A 16,987-nucleotide genomic window follows, 5' to 3' on the forward strand; every position below is an offset into this window, starting at 1 on the left:
TCACTTTTATCGGTTCATATTTTGAAAGTTGGTTGGCTAGTTGTATTCTACATTTGCTTTCTACAGATGAATCAAATATCGTTTTCAAATTTCGGTACAAGGCTAGAAATTTCAAGAGAAGGGCTATGTCGATTACATTCACTACAGTGTTCAACATTCACTATAGTGTTCAACTGGTAGTTTATTTTATTGACACCAAAAGGACGAATGACAAAGCTGACCTTGATGGAATTTGAACTCAGAACATAGAGACAGACTAAATGCCTCAAAGCATTTTACCCAGCAGGCTAATGACTCTGCTAGCTCACCACCTTTAATGATTTAAATATTAATTTAGTGATTGAATAGTGGAGAATATAATTGATGCATTAGTGTAACATATATTTCAGTTAAAATCATGTATAAATTTCTGTCCGCCTGATGGCTATGTGCAATAAAAGGATTTAATAGTTTGCTGCTAATGTAAACAAAGCTTTGGTAGTTGTTTCTCTAAAGAATAATTTGTTGTGGAGCTTTATAAATGTGTGAAGTGTTTAATGATCAATGGGATGTTGTTCCTAAAAGAACAGTGAAGGAAGGTATGGGAATTAACGATGTTTTTAAATATGACATCCATTTAGAGTTGGATAATAACTGGTTTAGATGAGAAGGAAAATCAGTTGTAAAAGGAAGAATTAAGTGATTAATTTTATGGACATGGGTATCTTACTGCAAGACATTGATTTAGGCTGTCAGTTATTCAGGACTCCACTAAGACAGTAGTTAACATTATAATAGAATTGTATGTCTACTTCTGTAGAATATGATACATCTAATCTACTTAGTGACCTTGACTTCTTTGGTGTTTTGTCTGACTGTAGTGCCAGCTGAGGCTAAAAAAACACCATGGCCGTTCCAGTATTTCAACCTCATAATAATTCATAGAAATGTTGATCAAGATGCTTCCATTATTGTTGTCATCTTTGTCATCATCATCATTTTACTGTCCATTTTTCCATGCTTGCATTGCTCAGACAGAGTTTATTGAGGTAATTTTCTGACAGCCAGATGCCCTTCCTGTCATCGACCCTCTCCTATTTCCAAGCAAATAACAACGGTTGGTTAGACATGCTTTTCATGAAAGATTGCAAATGAATGACATCACTTGTATGACAGTAAGTTTCTTTTATAAGACTTACATTTAATGACAACACAAGGGGTAGCACAAATATGTACATGCAAACAGAAGAAGCAACACATGCACACATACACATGCACATACAGACATATCCATCACCCTCACACGCATATATAAATATGTACCTATATACAATGGACTTCTTTCAGTTTGCATTCACTAAATACACTCATAATCTTTTTTTTATTAACCGAGAGCTTTAGTAGAAGGCATTTGCCCAAGATACCATTCAGTGGAACTTGACCCCAAACTTCATGGTTTGGAATCAAGCTTCTTAACAACACTGCCAAAATCAAAGTAAATAAATATTGTGTCAAGAAAGAGTATGAAGAAGAAAAGTCATCTTTTTTAGCAACCAAACAGAAGCAATGTCAACAACATACCCCATCACCACTTTGGTTAGTGTGGTGAGGCCCATATTTGGTTGAAGAGTTTTAATAGTATTAAAACTTGTCTAGATCTGTCTCCCATACTTGCCAGTGTAATTGAAATAATACTAGTTATTGTTTAATATTGTTCCTCTCATCACATAATCATTTCTAATTAGCTTTGTAAAAATCATTGCATGAGACATGGCAACACAACTTGGCTATTGTTTTTCTTTATGAGGATAGTGTCTGAGTAATTTCAATAAACTGTTCTTTTGTAATTTCAGCTTTTTTCTTGTTTTGCTTCTTTATTTGCTTCCTATTGTGGATATTTTCCATATATTTTTTCACACTGATTTCACCCCAATTATCACTTAACTCACATAATCCTATCAATATTGCACATGATTAGACATTAAAATTATCATTCTTTAGAGAATAAATGACTGAAAAGATTTATTCAAAGACGCAATCTGCACAATAAACAATCCCAAATGTACTGGGATAGTAATGTGTTTTCTTTTTGTTTCTGAAGGAACTATTGTATATACCTGCTCCTAAAGATATTTGCAAGATGAGAATGTTTTCTACTTAGTAGAACCTACAGATAGAACTGTGTACGAGAGAGAATTATGTATTTCAGATGTTTGATTTCTTTGTAGACATGTGAATAATCCTGTTGCTCTTGGATATCAGTTTGCTGATGTTTTCTTACAACTATTACTTTCCTTCAAGAAAACTTAGCTTCGTGCAAATTAATACCTTATTAAGTACTTTTCTCTACTAGACCACTGAAATGTATCCTTTTTTTTCCCTATCAGACAGCTGCAGCTTATATACATGTCTAATATGGTTCAAAAGCAAAAATATAACATAATGCAAATACAGCTGTTGTCGAAAAATTTGCTTTGCAACGTTTCTGAGTTTGATCTGACTGTATAGTACTTTAGTGTCTTCTACTGTAGCTTTGAATTAAACAATACCTTGCTAGTAGAAAATATGTAGAAGCATGTCATTTATATTGAGTGTGTGTGTGTATGTGTGTGTATGTGCACGCATGCATGCATATGCATTTGTGTGTGCCTGTGTGTATGTATACCTGGGTAAACTGGTTTGTAAAGATGTATTTTATTTATGTCACAACCTAATGGTGTGATAAATAGTGAATGATAACATAAATAACAGTCTGACATTGGTATTGCATTTAATGCTCCAGTATGACCATTGTCTAATCAATGAAACCAGTAAAAGAATAAAAAAAGTAAAATATGTATTTATTATTTTACTTGTTTCAGTTATTTGACCACGGCCATGCTTGAGCACCACCTTAAGTCGAGCAAATTGCCCACAAGACTTATTCTTTGTAAGTCTAGTACTTATTCTATCAGTCTCTTTTGCCAAACTGCTAAGTTACAGGGATGTAAATGCACCAACATCGGTTGTCAAGCGATGGTGGGGAACAAACACAGGCACGCAAATACACACACACACACACACACACACACATATATATATATATATATATATATATACAATGAGCTTCTTTCAGTTTCCATCTACCAAATCCACTCACAAGGCTTTGGTCTGCCCGAGGCTATAGTAGAAGACACAGTGGGACTGAACCTGGAACCATGAGGTTGGGAAGCAAGCTTCTTACCACACATCCACACAACCACTCCAGTACCTAAAGCCACTCCTGCGCATATATTAGTCTGAAAGCTTTCAATAGTTTTTGTCATCTTACTTAAAACTAATTTATGAAAGAAAACAAAGTAACTGTATTCCATATAATTGACTGGATATAATATTTTCACTTTTGTTTTCCCCTAATCTATTACAGGGATTTTTTAAACGGTTTACAATGTTGTTACCTCTTTTAATAGTATAGGGCTTTATTTCATGAATCCTGAGTGTGTTGGTAAAACATGGGCCTTGTACATGCAGAAGAATCTGGAGATATATATGAACTAAATATGATCTGATGATCTGCTGAATGTGCAAAATTAACCTGCATGAAATGTGAGGCAAAAGTAAACTGAGAAATCAAATAAATATTAAGGGCCTCAGCTGATAATTGAAAAATAGACAGACAGAGCTGTTTTGGGTATATGAATTAAATTAATAATACATATGATGACCAAAAATATGTAGACTGAATGTGGAAGATACTCATAACAGATGATAGAGAAAATAAGAGTAGAAATGATGAGGTGAAATCTAATCACTCATAGATACAAAGACTTAGAAATAGGATTAGAGGTGATACACTATACAGTAGACATAACAAATGTATTTGAACATGAAGAAACAGACTTTAAATCTGTGGTGACAATAGTGCTGCTATTGATCATGATGAGAAGTGGGTGATGATTAGAATCTTGACAATGATATTGAAGTAAAATTCTTGTTTCCAAGTTCTATCTTACATTAGTCACTCATTCTGAAATAGTGTGGTGTTTAGCAAATTTGGCACAGAGATTTTTAATAAATTATTAAAAGAAAAAAAGAAAATATTTTTTGTCTTTTTGTCTTTTTAGGAAATACAAATCTTTTCTTTAAATAAAATATTTTATTTACGTTCAATATTTCTTTGAATGTTCTTTTCTGTATGTATATTGTTTGCCTTGTACTATTCATACAGTATCTGAAGCTATATAAAAAAATATGTATATTTATTAAACTGAAGTAGTTTCATACTTTGTTTTTATTAAACCTTCAGAATGCAACTTTTTTACTTCAGCAAAGATCAATCATTTTTATTAAACAAAATTATAACATAGTCAAATATATTGAAGTTTGAAAAAACAAAGCAAAACAAAATTTTCCAATATTTTTCTTTAGAAATGCCTTCCCATTATTATGTTCTGAATTAATATATTTAAAGACAAAGTAGGTTGGGGCTGATTTGTTGTCTGTTATAAAAATGGGGACTAGAATAGGATACTGGTTCATGCATTAAAATGTTGATATGAATTTTTTAACCATTATTTTATAGAAAGTGTGTCAGTTTTTAAGAAATTAAATATGATTGAAATTATAGACAGAGGCAAAGTAAATATTTACATCAATCTTACATGTTATTTAAACATAGACAAGAAAAAATCTTTTAAAAGTTATATTTTATATATATATCAATTACAATATTACTTCATGCCAGAGCGTGATGTAGTTGATGATTTTACATCAACATATTTGTATAACTTCATAAAATATGGTCACCAGACATCTATTTGTTTGAATTTGTCATTAAAAACCATTGATAAATACATATTAAAAGCTAACAGATGAATATAAAGTCAAAATAACAATGTGTAAATTTGAGCATAAAAAAAGAAGCCTAATAAATTGTTAACATAAACATAATTATATTTGCATGTGGTATTTTGTCATATCTCTTTAGCCTTCCTGTGTTTAATTAACATATTAATAAGGGTATGTTGTCCTTAAAATCTAGAGCAGGCTACTTCTAAAATAAATTGATATATTAATCATAATTTCAAGCACACACACAAGGTTTTAAAATTGGTGTAGTAGTAGACCCAGCAATATCAACTTCAGTTCTTGACAGATGCTTTATTTTATTGGCTATGGAATGTGCAAACTTGGCTTCATCAGGATTTGAAGTCCAGCATGAGAGGACATAAATTAATTTCATTATGTATTTCATGTAGCATTCAATTGATTCTGTTTTCCACATGATGATGAGGAGGAGGAGGATGACGGCAATGTTGGTGATGATGATGATAATGATGATGACGATGATGATGATGATGATGTTATATTTTGCTCCCTTTATGAAATGGACTAAGGTGGAGCTACAGAACTTGGACAGACGAACTAGAAAGCTGTTCACAAAGCACAATGCATTCCACCCTAAAAGCAATATTGACCAACTTTACCTACCAAACAGAATACTAAATGCAGAAGACATTGTCAATACTGCAATACTGGACCAAAGACTTTTGATGTGCAGAGTAAAGAAAGAATGTTTGGTAAGTTTCGTTAAACTATTGTTATTTTGCCTGACATCATACCTATTCCCACTGAATTATTTTATTTAATTTTTCTGTTGTGCAAACAACATAAACCAAGTTGTGTTTGGTGTATTATCTTGCATACACCAAATAGGAATCCTTTCGAATCTTTGCTTCTGTATAAATCATAAAATATCTGTTGGAATTGATTTAACTCATGCTGTTGGAATTGTGTTGGAATTGACTTAACTCATGTTATTGCATAATCCCCACATATTTTGGTAGATCATCCTGAATATCCCTTAGTGTTTTTGAATGTATGACTTCCTGTCAATCTACCTATTTAAATTTACTTACTACACTTTTAACTATGCACAACTAAAACAATGTTTCACTTTCAGATTAAATAATACACCCCCATTCTTCTCAAAATGTAGATTCCTCTAAATCTTCAGTGCCCATTTTCTCAGCAAATATTGAACAGCTGTAATCTTAAATGTATTTCAGTTGCATTTATCTTGTTTATTCTCATCCAGTTATTCAAGAATATCCAAAAAGACTATGGACATTTACTTTTTTCCTGAAAACTAGGAAATAACATAGGCAAGAACAATTAGCTATAATGAATTTTTACTATGAACATATTACCTCCCAAGATTATAATTGATAAAATTGTTATTAGATTATCATCCATGAAATTCTTTTCTCCATTTCATCTGATAAGAGCTGATTTCTATTTTCATAATTTACGCTGTGTACCAAGTTAACAATTAGACTTTTCTTACAATCTATTGAATGCATGCTTTCCCTTCCTATGTTTATTAGTTATTTATGGCATTTCTAAATAAATTATTAATTTACATTATTTATTTTTGTATTAGTTGAAGAAAGGTATAAAGTGCAAACCTGCATAACTTCATATATAAATACATTTATTAAGGAAACAAATATAAAATAGTTTATGGAAACACACAAACAGTAAATGCATTCCTTAAAATCCTATATTTCCCACCTCATTTGAAATACTGATGATTAGTTTATGGATATTGTTGGATAATGAACATCTATATCTTTACTTACATCTATAATGACAACAAAAACAGACTGCGTGTTTTTACTAGAATTGAAAATAAATAATACAATAAGTTGTTAAGATTTGTATCTCAACATATTAAGAACATGAGATAATATAAGTAACATTAGTCTGATACTTAATTTATCTACAATATCTTGGAAATATCCCTATCATTAATTATTGCAGATTATGTATTGACATTGGTGATTTAATCCGCACTTTCATAAATACATGGATATTAATCAATGATCTAAGCATTAAATTCTTATTGTTAATTCTGTCTATGTTTATCCACTTACTAATCTCTACCCTGTCTGAAGCATAGAGTAGATGTTGTTGTTGTGTGTGAATTCTTTCTTTTCAAACTGTTTGTTATCATTAAATATTCTGCAAGAACTTTCATTGAACCTAATGATTTTAGGATATTTTAAAGAGGATGTAGTAAAATTACATTCTACTGCTTACTTCCACCCATAAGTGAAATTCAGATTTGTACTTCACTCTAATGAAAGTTTTGTTACTTACGCATTTTTATCATGCAATACACTGAGATGAATTCTGAGAGGTGTCTACCAAAATATGCATAGAAAGGTAGTGGAATGGTAATTGATAGTTCAGTGTCTTTTAGCAAACACATTGCAGCATTAGTGTCAGGATATGATACATCAATTCTCTGGTTGATTGTCCAGCCTACTACCATTTTGATTACCTACAGCTGAGATAATATGGATACAAATTGTCCGGATATACAGTAGCTAATTGTCAAGACATTATGTTTTTCCATTCTTGTTAGTATAAAATTTGAATTCAAAGAAGATGAACAATTGTAATATCCTCATTATTCAGTTCTATATTTAAGAGATGAGGAATTATGTACATTATTTACATTATTTACAATTGGTGGATATTTGTCTTCATCTTGTTTGTCGTTAACACGTTTCGGCTGATATACCCTCCAGCCTTCATCAGGTGTCTTGGGGAAATTTCAAACCTGGGTTCTCATTCCTAAGATATTTTTCAAATACTAGAGTGGATGATATCTACGAACCACCTCTCCTCAAAATTGCTAACCGTGTGCTTAAATTAAAAGCAATTATTATTTAATACATAATGTATGTTATGGCTATAAACATTACTGTGTCTAAGAATTTTGCTTTCCAGTCACATGGTCCTGGATTCAGTCCCACTAGGTGGTACTTTGGGCATGTGTCTTCTACCTTCTACTATAGTCCTGAGGCAGCCAATGCCTTGCCAGTGGATTTGGTAGGTAGAAATTGAAAACAACCCATAATGTGTGTGTGACTATATATATCACCCTCATCACACACACACACACACACACACACACACACACACATGCACAAAAACTCACACACACACACACATACACACACGCACACACACTCACACACACACACACACACACACACACACACACACACACTCTGGAGCAATTTGAAATAAAGTGTTTTGCTCAAAAATACAATGCATTGCCTGCTCAACGATATTCACTATGATATTCAATATTGATTTCTAATTTAGACACATAAAGCCACACATTTTGTTAACAGGTTATAGTCAACCAGCACTAGTACTTGACCAGTACATTTCTATTTACTCTAGAAGAATGAAAGGCAAAACTGAACTCAGAATTATTTGAACACAGAATATAAATTTGACCAGTGTCTCTACTACTTCTACCAATCTCTCCCTCCCTATAATCATTATTAAATTCATTATTCCAATACCTTAAATTTAAGAACTATCTAATTCATGCTATCACTGGAAAATCAAATAAAAAAAACAATTAGAAAGGAAAACAAACATAGCTGCACAAATTTCTCTGAAGTCTTGCTATTGAAGAAATTTTAGTTCACCAAGTCCCTTTGGGAAATGTTTGTTGTTTATTTACAAAAGTACACAGATTAAATTTCATGAAGTTAAAAGAAATGATATCAATAAAACATAACCTCAATAATTGTTTATGGACTCAGGGGCCATGAAAATAAAACTGTAAGCTTAATTTCAAAACAGGTAAAGGGAAAGAAAGTCTAAAATCAAACTAAGATAAAATTATATTTATGGTTGGAAATGCAACCAGTGAATACAAATCTATCAGTATTGGGTATATATGCGTATATGTTTGAATGTGTGCACATATGATTGATATCTATGTATGCATGTGTGTACATATATATATATATATATGACTGTGTATATGAGAATATAGATGTATCTATGTATTGGTATGTTTATAATGTTTTCACTGCCCACAAATGAAGTATTCCATTTCATCAGCATATTAATCATGTCGACAAATGATATTTCCCACATTTAAATGAGAATACTTGATACTGTGTGTATGCATACTGAAACAGAAATGGATATTTAAACAAATTTATATTTTACACATTCACACACACATTCCCACTCATGCCTCACCGACCTACACACACACACACAGACACACGCCCACATATAAACTCACTCACAAACACACACACATGTATGTGTGTGTGTGCCTCTCTTTCTCTCTCTTTCTCTCTCTCTCTCTCTCTCCCTCTCTCTCTCCCTCCCCCCTCTCTCTCTCACTATATATATATATATATATATATATATATATATATATATATATATATATATATATATATATATATATATATATATATATATATATATATATATATATATATATATATAGAGAGAGAGAGAGAGAGAGAGAGAGAAACTCTCTGCTGAGATTTGCAATTAAAATATTCAATTTCTTTGTTACAGATAAGAATTCTCCTGATACTCTGATTTATTTCAAGATCTGTAAAAACTCATTTTTTATTTAAGCTAGAAAGCTTTAACTCCTTTGTCACCAAAGAATACACATCTCAAATTCTGTCAAATAATACTTCTCTAGTTTCTAGGATGTGTTTTTACACTGTTGCTACACTGTTCCACACTAAACTACATGAGTCTGTAAATAGATCCTATTTACAGACTCATGTAGTTTAGTGTGGAATATTTAGCTTTCAGTTGAATGAAATTATCCTGTTCCCTTAGAATTACTCAAATCTTAATGAAATATGAATAAATGAACACTCCTGTCTATTTCATCATATGAGTATATAGTTGTTTGATCAACTGGACAACCTACTTACTGAATTAGTGCATGAAGTGGATGGGTATTCCAGTGTACTGTTAAGGTAATCTTCAGGATCAGTGTTGCACAGTGTGATAAAACTGGACTTTTGAATTACAGAGATAATTTCCCCAAAAGGCTTCTGACAACTTCATATAATCTGATTTTAATTTAAGTGTTCAAGCCAACCCAAGACTATGGTAACAACGCCTTCTCAAGATACCACAAAGAAGGATTGGACCCAGGACCTCCTGATTTCAAAGCAAAGCTTTAACCATCTATTCGGCCATACCAGCACCTATGACCTATGAACAGCTATCATAAAGAAATATTATTTCTCATTTTAAGAAATAGGGACCTAGTGTGATTGATGAATGTCTTTTAGTGTAATATGTACACGCTTAAGCACTCCTTTGAATGTAAAAAATACAACAATAGAAAACTATAACAGGCAATCCCTTAAATCTGTCTTCAGTTATGGGATATTGTTTTAATAGATGGAGAAAACACATATCTAGCATATAATGTTCCCACACTTTACTTCATATTTTTGCCACTCTGTTACAAAACAGTCGCTTGTGAAGTATATCTTTTGCAAAGGTTGGAGACTGAAGTATATCTGAGCTAAACAAAATGAGACTTGTGAAGGTTTTCTCAACACTGTTAAGTGTGTCAAGACTTAATAAGAATTGTTAATATAGTGGCTAGTATTAGGTGAAACTCAAATGTTATTAGTAGAAACATGTTTGAAGATTTATCTAATTTCTTAAAGAAATCATAAAATACAACAGCTCAAATTTAAGCTAATGTGCATATAAAAACTGTTGGTTATATATTTGAATGTATCATTAATTAGCATACACTATTGAGGTCGTTAGTATATATTTTAACCCTTAATCATTAAACCAGCCATATCCAGCCAAAATATTCTACCTGTTTTATGTTTAATATGGTCAAATCCTGCCTCTCACACTTAACCTACCATGTCATTCTAAAAATAAACAATCAAAATTTTGAAGCTATGAGATATTGCATGACTAATTCAAAACAATGTGAATGAATACGCATTACATTTGGCAGAATAATCTGAATACTAAATGGCTAAAGAGAGTTGAACAGTTGATAGAGTATTTGAAAGTTTCACCAAAATTAGTTGCTATAGTATTTGAGACTATCATTGAATTAGAGTATAGTCCCATGGCTGTTACTGCAGTATTCGAAATCTTCATCTAGATTAGTGACTATTTTAAAGTTTGTCACTGTAGCCAAAACCATTCTCAGTATAAGCCTATTGATAAAATGAAAATAAATTTATAATGCTGAAAGAAATTTTAATTGTGGTATCACACATAAAATGACTGGGTGACATTGCAATTTAGAAAACGTTAACAAACTGTGGCCTGCACTATTTTTAAAACATTAAAGCCAACTTAGTTAACACTTAAACTGTAATATATTAATGAAATATTTTCCCTCATAGATCACCTCATAGATGAAAAATGAAAATTATTTTTTTTTTTGTTTTCAGATAAAACTTTTAGTATAATTAAACAACATTGTGCTTCCTATGAAAACTACGTAAAATGGAATATTTGAAATATTTTATATAAATTAACATTGAGGAAGAAATTTTAAATCTCTTTCTAAAAGACGAGAAGCAATGACAATGAAATCTCTCGCTTACTTGATATCAATAAAAATAAACTGTTTTATTGCTTCTGAACATTTTAATCGCTTAAAAACCTAAAAGTTTTTTTGTTTTATTACATCTATATATTTTGTATAGGTTGTATTTAGTTTAGAAAACTGACAATTTCAATTTGAATTATCAGTGATATAATTTTTCTTCCTCTTTTTTTCCCTTCCAGAATATATGAACAGCAATGAATATACTAACTTCAACAACTCTCCTTCTGAAATCTTTTTCAATATTTTCCATTTCATATGTATACATAAATGCAATTTTAAAAATTTTACTTTTATTTTCTGAGTGAAAGTATTTTTTAGTGGAGATGGGTTATGTTTCAGAAATTTATATACAGAGCTTGAATATTGGAATGTAGTTTGACAGAATAATTATTCAAAATTTTCTAATATATTTAGGTTTATGTATATTTTGGTTTTATCCTTATGAATTTGTATTCCTGACTCAATTTTGTTTTTAATTTAGTAATTCGAATATTATGGAAAAAATCATATTTATGAGCAAAGTTCTAGGGTTTTTCTCCCATAACGTTTATTTATAGTAGATCATTTTATGTATGTATTATGTATGTACATATGTATGCATGCATGTACGTAAGTATATATATATATATATGTATATATATATATATAGGCATGTATTATGTATGCATGTATGTATATGTGTGTACACACATACACACTCATATATATAATTAATAATTTCCTTCTATTTCCTCAATTTGATAACAAATCATTTTATCGAACAATAACAACTATCATTTAATATTCAGATCAGGACATTTGTCTTGTTAACCCTATGCATATTTATGGATGTGCATGTGTGGTTGTATATAAATGTATATGTGCATGTTGTTTATGTACCTGTGTGTGAATGTATGGCCAGGCATATGCATATAAGGATGTATTCCGTGGAGTTGAAAATATTGTTTTTAATTTTAAATCAAGGAAGAGAAAGAAAAGAACATTTAATTTTATGTATGTGTCATGCTGATATGAATTTATCTCTCCTCTCCGTTTGTCTGTCAATCTGTCTGTCTCACATTGTCTGTCTTCTTATATATATATATATGTGTGTCTTTGTACATGTATATTTGTTTATGTATGAGTTAAAGCAATGTATAAAGCAATGTAGCAGTAAAGTCTCAGACAACCTCCAAAATTTTTACATCACTTGGAAATCATTCGTTTTTTAAATTTTATTTAGAAATTGAAAACATTATTGTTTTATATGGTAAAGCAGAATATATGATAAAATAGGATATATATGTTGATGCACACTTGTCTACCCTACTTTAACTAGATATTTGCACCAAATATTCATTTTAACATAGATACAAGACCACAACTTTGGGAGTAAGGTGTAGGTGATTTGGTGGATTCAAATACTCAACTGGTATTTATCTTATTGATCCTGGCAAAATGAGAAACAAGGTTAATTGTGACAGGTTTTGAAATCAGATCATCAGTTGCTCAGTACTGATATTATTCTGTCAGTTTTGTCTTGGAATTTGCTGATCAGAGAATTCCTTGCTCTTTCTTCAGTTGTTTTATTGATTTCTAACAGCGGTACAAAGCCACAAATTAATAGGGGAGGGGATTTAATTGATAGAATTGATCCCAGTACACGTCTGATACATGTTTTATCATTTCCAGAGGGATGAAAGGCAAAACAAACCTTTCAAGATGTGAAATCAGGAAGAAATTAAATGCCCAGAAGCGTGCTAAAATTGATGCACTCCTTGCTCTGCTTTCTTTCTACAGGTTTGTCATTGAAATTTTGTTGATTTGTTTGTTGTTCCTGTTTATTTTCCATTCTGTATTCTCTTCTGATATGATTAATATAGAAGCTATGAAAATATAATTATTGGAAATATAGATGAGAATAAATATCTGGTAACTTTATAATTTGAAACAGTCTAACTGTCTGTCTCCTCTCTACTTCTCTTTTTCTCCTCATATTTTCTGCTGCAACACGTGTGAATTTTATGCTTTCATTTGAAGTAACTATTGATAGGAAAAGAATGCCTACTACACTCGAGCGCGTGCACACACACACACACACACACACACACACACACACACACACACACTCATACGCACACACACAGAGACAGAGACGTGTATGTAGGTATGCATATCTACACAAAATGGGCTGCACAAACACTGTATGTATTCATTAGAATGTGTTTTGCAACCATTTCAGTAATGAGACTGCCAGTTGTTTGAATAATCAAAATGCATCCACATTACATTGCCATTAGTAGCTATATATTCAACAAACTTTTCTGCCTTTACCATACTCCGCCAAGCAGATTAAGTGTGATACTATAGAATAAAGCAAAGCTTTTAAATTGCATATAAATCCTTTTTTTTAGCAGGCTTCTTCACAGTTTTTTTCCTGCCCTATGCATCTCACAAGACTTGAATTAACTTGTAGTTATGATTGAAGGCATTTACTCAATCTGCCAAGCTGTGGCAATCAAAGCTTAGCGCTTATGATCATAAGAATATCTTTTTAACTATTCTACCAGGCATTTTATACTTATTTATAATAGGTGTAGTTGCTTTTGGAATATGTTTTATCAAGTTCATTGTCTTTCTGCTGGTCACTACACACGTTTTAATATTTAACTTCAAATGTTGGTTGTTGATTAATAACAGTCTTCAAGTTACACACACACACACACACACACACACACACACACAAACGTTTGAGATTTTCCTATCATCTCTGTTCAATCCATCTTCCATTTTCTTCTTACCATTACCAGCATTGTTTCTTTATATGTAGCAAAAAATACATTAACACTAAAAGCCCTAGTAATGATTTAAACAAATAATCAATTACAGGATACATAAACATTTTTTAAATGTTCATTGTGTTATTGGCAAAACTCAAAATAAACTCTTCAAAATAGTATAATGAAATTAAAGATTAAACATGAATCTAAGAAACTATGAAAGTTAAGACATTGGGGTTTTGGGACCAACCCCAAAAATTTAGTGGTCTAAATTAGATTCTTTCAAATATGAATCAAATAAAGTGCCACAGAAAGTATATATACATATATCATCATCATCATCGTTTAACGTCCGCTTTCCATGGTAGCATGGGTTGGACGATTTGACTGAGGACTGGTGAAACCGGATGGCAACACCAGGCTCCAGTCTGATTTGGCAGAGTTTCTACAGCTGGATGCCCTTCCTAACGCCAACCACTCAGAGAGTGTATATATATATATATATATATATATACACACACACACACGCATTTTGTGACATATGTAGTAACTCGAAAAGTTATTTCCTCCCTCAGCATTAAACTATAGAATTAGGAGAAACAATAAATAAAAAGTTGACACATTTATACTTTCTTCAAAGACATAAGGTCATTAAGGGAAACAACAGATATATTGTTAAATAAAGAGTTCTGACATTTATATTCTTTTCCACTAGGCATTTGAACAAAGAACCAAAACCAGGATATCAATATTGTTTTGCTACCAGTTTACTATAATGATATTACAGATGTTAATGCTTATGTTTGAAGTTTAAATCCAATCAAGTTTAACTTTGCCTTTTATCCATCCAAGGCTGGTAAATATAGTATTGAATATTCTATTATTATTTTATACCGTTATGTTAAATATTAACATAATAATATAAATATATATCACATGAAACTTTGTAAGAGTATGGTATACATGCACGTTTATTACAAAATGTGGATTAAATTACTTTGTTTATTGACAAATCCTAAAGTGTGAAATACATTTTTGATAATTTACTGCATCTTTTGAATTATGGGTTGCAATAACAAGACAAAGTACCAATCAAGTGCTATGCATTCTTCAAATAAGTAGCCTTATACCAATATTGGTAATGGTGAATTTCATAACAATGCACATTATTATATTAATGTAGCAAGAAGCTGTTGTGGCTGAAGCAAATATCACCCCATGATGGATTTCCACTGTTAGATGAGCTAACATCCAATAAATTATTTCATATCAGCTATCACACATAATCCTGAATCAGTATTGTCTAAATTTGATAGCAAAGTGAAACAAGACTGTTGGCGGACACTGATTTCAAATTGAACACTTCCAAATGTTTAACAGATAGATCACCTGAGCAAGTTTTATTTTCAGGAATGCAATGAAACACCAACAACAATTTTGAAATCCTGACCCACAAGCAAGTAGTTAAATGCATTGATCACTCAGTCACTTAAACTTTTATCATATGAAATGATTGACTAAAGACAAAGAAAATATCCTTTTCTGCTCTAGGCACAAGACCCGAAATTTTAGGGAATTGGACCAGTCAATTAGATCGACCCCAGTACACAACTGGTACTTAATTTATCGACCCCGAGAGGATGAAAGGCAAAGTCGACCTCGGCAGAATTTGAACTCAGAACGTAAAGACAGATGAAGAACCGCTAAGCTTTTTGCCCGGCATGCTAACGTTTCTGCTAGCTTGCCACCTTAAGACAGAAAATATCAACACAACAATATAAAAGAGTCATCATCAGCAATATAATGTACATGCAATATATTTGTTACACAGCATTTTAATATAACCTAACAATAGTCATAGGTAGCTAAATCTAGACATATACAAATGTATGCACTTATAAAATCATGATACTATTAATGGCATATGCACAAGTCTTGGAGAGATTATTCATGAAAAAATTAATCAATATTTCTCCCATAATTGCTTTGCCCCAATTACCCTGTCATTCCTGTACAGCAGCTAACTGTAATTATTGATAAATGCAAAAAGTCTTGTACACAACAACATAGGGCTATTGGTGGGGAAATAAATTACAATTCTGATCACCAAGTGGAACTTGGTTAGAACTACTATGGTTGACAGGAACAACGGTTAACTGTAATAGCTAAAAAAATTCACTTAACAAAGATAAAGTGAGTACTGCCAACACTTTTGTTGCAAATAACAATTTAATTGTGATATATTTAAATTTCATCAGAAAGCCCATGAAAATTAATGGAATGAATTGCATAAAATGACTTAAAATGTTAAGAAAAGTTTCTTTCTGAGTTATCTGACTATACCAATAAAACACCTCAACAGCCATTAAATTTCATGAAGGTTTAAAAAACATCAGTCTTGAACAATAATTTCAACTGAACTTGAACAAGAAAATTATTGTTTCCAAATACACTAGAAATCAACTGAGGACTAAAAATATCACGATGATTGACAACTTTATTTCAAAATACAACCATATGACACTAACTTGACTGCATGTACTAACAATAGTTACTTTACAAACCTGATTGCAAATGCATATCCATTACAATATAAAAACTATTCAAACACTTGAACTACCTTCATAAATTTGACTGGGCTCATTGCATGTTGGGAAAAAAAATTATCTCCTATTTTATTGATCAGGCTGATCAACAATGTTGAACTGAGAAATTATGTGATCACTAATACAATTCACAGTCACTGCTACTAGAATCAATATGGCATTGAACTGCCTTGTTAGTGATTGTGCAGCATGATTATAGTTAAGATATT

Source organism: Octopus bimaculoides, chromosome 1 (genome assembly GCF_046866305.1).
Source record: "Octopus bimaculoides isolate indiv1 chromosome 1, ASM4686630v1, whole genome shotgun sequence".
Lineage (NCBI taxonomy): Eukaryota > Metazoa > Mollusca > Cephalopoda > Octopoda > Octopodidae > Octopus > Octopus bimaculoides.